This window comes from Scylla paramamosain, chromosome 19 (assembly GCF_035594125.1).
Source record: "Scylla paramamosain isolate STU-SP2022 chromosome 19, ASM3559412v1, whole genome shotgun sequence".
Lineage (NCBI taxonomy): Eukaryota > Metazoa > Arthropoda > Malacostraca > Decapoda > Portunidae > Scylla > Scylla paramamosain.
The window spans coordinates 15,056,142-15,063,318 of record NC_087169.1 but is presented as its reverse complement, the minus strand read 5'-3'; the positions used below and the strand labels follow the sequence as shown (position 1 = coordinate 15,063,318).

The 7,177-nt window shown below is 40.3% G+C and overlaps 1 long non-coding RNA gene across 1 annotated transcript; it reads right to left on the bottom strand.

The window, feature by feature from the left end:
- Positions 1-2,877: 2,877 nt before the first annotated feature.
- Positions 2,878-5,266, bottom strand: LOC135110065 (uncharacterized). The gene is made up of 3 exons (XR_010273071.1): positions 5,046-5,266; positions 4,722-4,937; positions 2,878-3,669 (listed from the first exon to the last, which is right to left on the bottom strand). It is a non-coding gene; the product is annotated as an uncharacterized LOC135110065 (long non-coding RNA).
- Between the last annotated feature and the right edge of the window lie 1,911 nt (positions 5,267-7,177).

Sequence of the window (7,177 nt, the reverse complement as noted above, 5' to 3'; positions counted from 1 at the left end):
CATCAAATAAAAAAACGCTCCTTCTTACTTTGTATTTTCATGATAAGAAAATTTTGTTAGTGATTTCTCTCTCTCTCTCTCTCTCTCTCTCTCTCTCTCTCTCTCTCTCTCTCTCTCTCTCTCTCTCTCTCTCTCTCTCTCTCTCTCTCTCTTGCTCTCATCAATCTGTAAACATTTTTATTCACGTTTTAATTTTTAGCAAATCGGTATATTTATTAGTTCTTATGATTACTTTACATTACACGTTTTCTTTGAAATCTTGAATGTCAGGTCTCAGATCAGGTTTATTTTCCATAGATCTGGATATCTGACCACTTTCTTCTTACATCTCACAAGTTTGGGTGTCTATCATATAAGCTTATTTTTCATAAACTTTGTGTTTGCGTGGGTATATATATATATATATATATATATATATATATATATATATATATATATATATATATATATATATATATATATATATATATATATATATATATATATATATATATATATATATATATAGACACACACACACACACACACACACACACACACACACACACACACTCACACTCACACACAAAGACACACACAGACACACACACAGACACACACACACGCACACGCACACTCACACACACACAATGGTTGAGAATACTGGTTAATTCTTGCATTAAAGATGTGGACAAAATAGGGGTGAGAGAAAGAAGAAGGTCTTGTACAGCGAGGCCACGGGAGGAGGGGAGGCATGCTGTTAGCAAGATTAGAAGAGCAGTTAGCATGAAAAAATAGCGGTAGAAGATAGCAAGAGATACAAGATTGCGGCGATGAGAAAGAGGCTGAAGACAGTCAGTTGCAGGAGAGGAGATAATGAGACGAAAAGCTTTTGGTTCAAACTAGTCTAAAAGAGCGGTATGAGTGGAACCCCCACATACATGTGAAGCATACTCCATACATGGACGGATAAGGCCCTTCCACAGAGTTAGAAGCTTGTGGGGGGGGGAGGGGGGAGAAAAATTGGAGGAGACGTCTCAGAACGCCTAACTTCATAAAAGCTGTTTTAGCTAGAGATGTGATATGAAATTTCCGGTGTAGACTGTAAGAAAAGGACAAACCGAGGATGTTCAATGTAGAAGAGATGGACAGTTGAGTGTCACTGAAGAAGAGGGGATAGTTGTCTGGAGGTTGTGTTGAGTTGATAGAGTGAAGAATTGAGTTTTTGAGGCATTGGACGATACCAAGTTTTGTTCTGCCTCAATCAGAAATTTTAGAGAGATCAGAAGTCAGGCGTTTTGTGGCTTCTCTGTATGAACTGTTTACTTCCTGAAGGATTGGACGTCTATGAAAAGGCATGGAAAAGTGCAAGGTGGTATCATCAGCGTAGGAGTGGATAGGACAAAAAGTTTGGCTTAGAAGATCATTAATGAATAATAGTAAAAGAGTGGGTGACAGGACAGGACCCTGAGAAACACCACTGTTAATAGATTTAGGGGAACATTGACCATCTACCATAGCAGCAATAGAACGGTCAGAAAGGAAACTTGATATGAAGTTACAGAGAGAAGGATAGAAGCTGTAGGAGGGTAGTTTGGAGATCAAAGCTTTGTGTTAGGCTCTATCAAAAGCTTTTGATATGTCTAAGGCAAGAGCAAGAGTTTCAAGGAAATCTCTAAAAGACGATGACCAAGACTCAGTAAGGAAAGTCTGAAGATCACCAGTAGAGCGGCCTTGACGGAACCCATACTGTCGACCAGATAGAAGGTTTTGTGAAGTGATAGATGTTTAAGAATCTTCCTGTTGAGGATAGATTCAAAAACTTTAGATAGGCAGAAAATTAAAGCAATAGGACGGTAGTTTGAGGGATTAGAACGGTCATCCTTTTTAGAAACAGGCTGAATGTAGGCAAACTTCCAGTAGACACCTGCCGAAACGATAATTACTCCCAGTGAGGTCTAAAGCACTTTTCAGGGGGCGCTGTGAACTTATCATTAAACCCAGCTGTGACGTCACTGAACATTTCGCTTTGTGTCTCACAACACAAGGGGGCAGTCACACCCTGCCCTCTAAAGACAACTCTTTTCCTCCACACAAAACTACAAGCATCTAATAACACACACACACTTCACTCAAAAATTTTAAAATCATCATGGCGACTCCTACACCAGCCTCGGAGTCCCCATCTGGGGAGGGGACCATAAATGTCCCCAGGTCGGAGTGCCTTTCTGTCGACGACCCTAAGGCTGCCTTCACACTTTAGCGTTTTTTCGACGCGCGTCGAAAACGACGCGCGTCGAAAAAACGCATCTACCTTCACACGGGACGTCGTGTTCCACTTCAGCTTGCAGTGCAGTGACAGCAGTTGAGGAAGTAAGAAGTGTCGTTATGGAAATGAGTGAGGAAATGAGTGATGTTCTCATCGCATACTCTGCGTACAGGACACTCTACAAGAGAAAGAAGAGGACAACGTGGATACACCCATTGTTAGCGGTTAAAACCAGATATTACGACAATTTATTTGCTGAACTAACAAATGATGACCTCAAATTTTTCAACTATTTTCGAATGTCCAAAGATTCGTTTGATGAACTTCTGAGTTGCCTAAAACCATCGATACAAAAACAGGATACGTACGAGTATATGAGACAAGCAATTAATCCTTGTGAAAGACTGGGAATAACTTTAAGGTAAGAAAAAAAAACATGTGTTAACCATCATCCATTTATGTTTTGTACTATTCACTTACTTATAAGATAAACATATGCTCATACAATTTATTTACTTCAACGCTGAAATTAAATATAATATAACAAAAAAATATGTAATTCTACCAATAAGTATTTCCTTGAAAACTTAAATATTACAAAACGAACAAAGATATGTTAAGATAAACATATGCTCATACAATTTATTTACTTGAACGCTGAAATTAAATATAATATAACAAAAAAATATGTAATTCTACCAATAAGTATTTCCTTGAAAACTTAAATATTACAAAACGAACAAAGATATGTTAATGGTAATTCATGACATCGAGTATTTCTGAGGTTTCAGATAGAATTGAATCCAAAGGTGACGTATTTCCCTGCGGCACAGTGGGAGTAGTAACATGCATCATTTGTGATTGATTAGGTTCAACATCATAGAAAGTATTAGGAGGGATCAGGTTTTGTGACGAATGCATGATACTGTGACCTGAGGAAGTTGATTGCCGACTTGCTATGTCACGTTCGCGCTTTTTTCTCTCTTTTATTTTTCTTACCGAATACAGCAGGTCTGATTTTACTTCAAAGATCTCTGCCTCCGTAAAATCGATCATATTGGGGGTTAGAGACTCACAAAACTTAACAAAATCATTACTTGGTTTGTTCCTGCTGCCATCGATGAAAGCTATAAGCTTATCTTCTACCTTATCTCTTTTATTTTTCTTGGGATGCTTAGCAGAACCTTCTTTTGGTACATAAGCTTGGGTATTTTTGTCTTCGTGAGTTGGATCTATTTCCGTTGGTTCCTGGTATAACGAGCTAGATGTTGCCCTAGTTTCATAAATTTTAGATAGAAAAGATAACCTTTCTTGATAAACATACGACTTTTTACCATGTTTACCTGACCCAGAGGGACACTCTTTTCTGGTCCTTGCATATCGATCCCTCAGCGATTTCCATTTCATTTGAAGGCTTCTGCCTGGAAAAAAAGGAAAATATCGATTAGGCATCTAAGATTGAACTATGACATTTCACGAAAATGGGTAGATGTTCCTCAGTTGTGATTTATTTATTCTATGTTGTTTCAGGTACCTTGGAAGTGGGTGTTCGATGGCGGAACTACACTACGCGCACAGGATTGGGTACAGCACAATACACAACATCATAACAGATGTATGCAGCCAGATTTGGAACGTTCTTCTGAGTGAATCTATGCCTAAACCATCACAAGAAACATGGCTTCGGATTTGCACCGAATTCGAAAAATATGCCAATTTCCCTAATTGCATCGGGGCGATTGATGGGAAACATATTAGGATTATAAAGCCATCCCATTCAGGAAGTCTCTATTACAACTATAAAAACTATTTCTCATTAGTTTTGCTGGCTGTCTGTGACGCAGATTACTGCTTTACATATATCGATGTGGGAGCGTACGGTAAAGAAAGTGACTCTAACATTTTCAAAAATTCTCATTTCTATAACTTACTTGAAAACAATAACCTCAACATTCCTGAAGCTTCAACAGTGGAAGATCTACGGGGAGAAATCCCTTATGTGTTCGTTGCAGACGAAGCGTTCTCGTTATCGCAGCAAATACTACGGCCCTATTCTGGAAATCAGCTAACTGATAAAAAGAAAATATTTAACTATCGACTTTGCAGGGCAAGACGATACATCGAATGTACATTCGGCATATTAGCTAATAAATGGAGGATCTTTCATAAACCTTTGAATGTATCTATAGAGTTTGCAGAAATTATAACCAGAGTTTGTTGCGTACTGCATAACTTTGTACGAAAGCGTGACGGAAACTGTAGTCATGAGAGATACGCCATTCCAAATGATAAAACAGGATTGGAGAATATACTATTAGCTGAAAATGTTCAGGGTGGGAGAACTGCCAATAAAGTAAGGGACGCCTTTGCTTCTTATTTTGTCAGTGAAAAGGGTGCTCTTCCATGGCAACATGAGAAAATTTAAACAGAAGCTGTATATAAAAAAAAACAATAAAAAACATTGCATACTTACATGTCTCATTTTTTTCCTTCTCGCTCTGGTCCATGAAGTTTTCTGACAATTGCTCTCCAATTTCCGCCCATGACTTTGCCTTCTTCTGTTTGTTCTTGTAATCATCATTACACAAATCCCAGAGACAGGGTCTCTCTTCTACTAAATCAATCAACATTTCAGTATTTAGTTCGTTAGCCATAATAGCCTACGTAATGCAAGGAACGTGATGCAAATCTGAAAAAAAAATGTATAATTAATATAAATAAATGCACATACAAGATTATTCAATTTTATACAGTTTCTACACAAAATTATAATAAAGAAAGAGTACAAAATCACAACCTGACGCTCCGTGTGTAGGGAGCGACGCTCGTCGAGAAAACGCCAAATGTGAAGGCACCCGGAGCAAATACACACCCGCCACACGCTGCGCAGTGCAAATGACGACTGAATTTAGCAGGGTGACGCCCGACGCTGAAGCGTCGTCTCGACGCGCGTCTTTTCAACGACCAGTGTGAAGAACACCGTCTGTTAGCACAGTCAGCTAAAACTGCTCGTCATTTACGACGCGCGTCGAAAAAACGCTAAGTGTGAAGGCAGCCTAAGTGTCTTGACACCCCTTCTGCAACATTCGCGGTCTAAGATCTAATTTTCAATTTGTAGAACACCACCTCTCCTCTTCTAAACCTCATCTTTTCCTCACTGAAACTCAGGTGTCTGAGGCAACTGACAGTAGCCCCTTTTCTGTTCCCTCCTACTTTCTTTATCCTCATTTTCGATCCAAAGCTGGATGCTGCGTTTATGTGCGCAATGACTTAACCTACTCTCGTGCCCACGTTCTTGAATCTTCCGAGTTTTCCACCACTTTCACTCTCATACCAAAGTACTGGCTACGAAATACAGAGTCACCCTCATACTACTACTACTCTTCTGACTATAAGAAATTCTTTGACTACTTAACTTCCAAAGTGGAGCACATTCTGACCCTCTTCCCTTTTGCAGAGATCTCCATTCTTGGAGACTTCAATGTTCACCACCAGCTTTGGCTTTCCTCTCCCTTTACTGACCATCCTGGTGAACTAGCCTACAACTTTGCTATCCTCCATGACCTAGAGCAATTGGTGAAACACCCTACTCGTATTCCTGACCGTCTTGGAGATACGCCCAACATTCTTGACCTTTTCCTGACCTCTAATCCTACTGCTTATGCTGCCACCCTTTCTTCTCCGTTGGGCTCCTCCGATCACAATCTCATATCTTTATCTTGTCCTATCGCTCCAATCCCTCCTCAGGGTCCCCCTAAGCGAAGGTGCCTTTGGCGTTTTGCCTCTGCTAGTTGGGGGGACTTGAGGAGGTATTTTGCTGATTTTCCTTGGAATAAATACTGCTTCCGTGTCAGAGACCCGTCTTTGCGTGCTGAGCGCATAACAGAGGTGATAGTGTCTGGCATGGAGGCGTACATTCCTCACTCATTTTCTCGTCCTAAACCTTCTATACCTTGGTTTAACTCAGCTTGTTCTCGTGCTATACATGATAGAGAGGTGGCCCACAAAAGATACTTAACCCTTCCATCACCAGAATCTCATGCACTTTGTATTTCTGCCCGGAACCATGCCAAGTCTGTTTTCCAACTAGTCAAAAACTCCTTCACTGACAGAAAATGTCAAAACCTTTCAAGATCTAACTCCCCTCGCGACTTCTGGCATCTAGCCAAAAATATCTCCAATAACTTTGCTTCTTCTTCTTTCCCTCCTCTATTTCAACCAGATGGCACCACTGCTATCACATCTATTTCTAAAGCTGAACTCTTTGCTCAAACCTTTGCTAAAAACTCTACCTTGGACGATTCTGGGCTTGTTCCTCCATCTCCACCCTCTGACTACTTCGTGCCACCTATTAAAATTCTTCACAGTGATGTTTTCTTTGCCCTCGCTAGCCTAACCCTCGGAAGGCTTATGGACCTGATGGGGTCCCTCCTATTGTTCTCCGAAACTGTGCCTCCGTGCTTGCACCTTGCCTAGTCAAACTCTTTCAGCTCTGTCTGTCAACATCTACCTTTCCTTCTTGCTGGAAGTTTGCCTACATTCAACCTGTTCCTAAAAAGAGTGACCGTTCTAATCCCTCAAACTACCGTCCTATTGCTTTAATTTCCTGCCTATCTAAAGTTTTTGAATCTATCCTCAACAGGAAGATTCTTAAACATCTATCACTTCACAACCTTCTATCTGATCGCCAGTATGGGTTCCGTCAAGGCCGCTCTACTGGTGATCTTCTGGCTTTCCTTACTGAGTCTTGGTCATCCTCTTTTAAAGATTTTGGTGAAACTTTTGCTGTTGCCTTGGACATATCAAAAGCTTTCGATAGAGTCTGGCACAAAGCTTTGATTTCCAAACTACCCTCCTACGGTTTCTATCCTTCTCTCTGTAACTTCATCTCAAGTTTCCTTTCTGACCGTTCTATTGCTGCTATGGTAG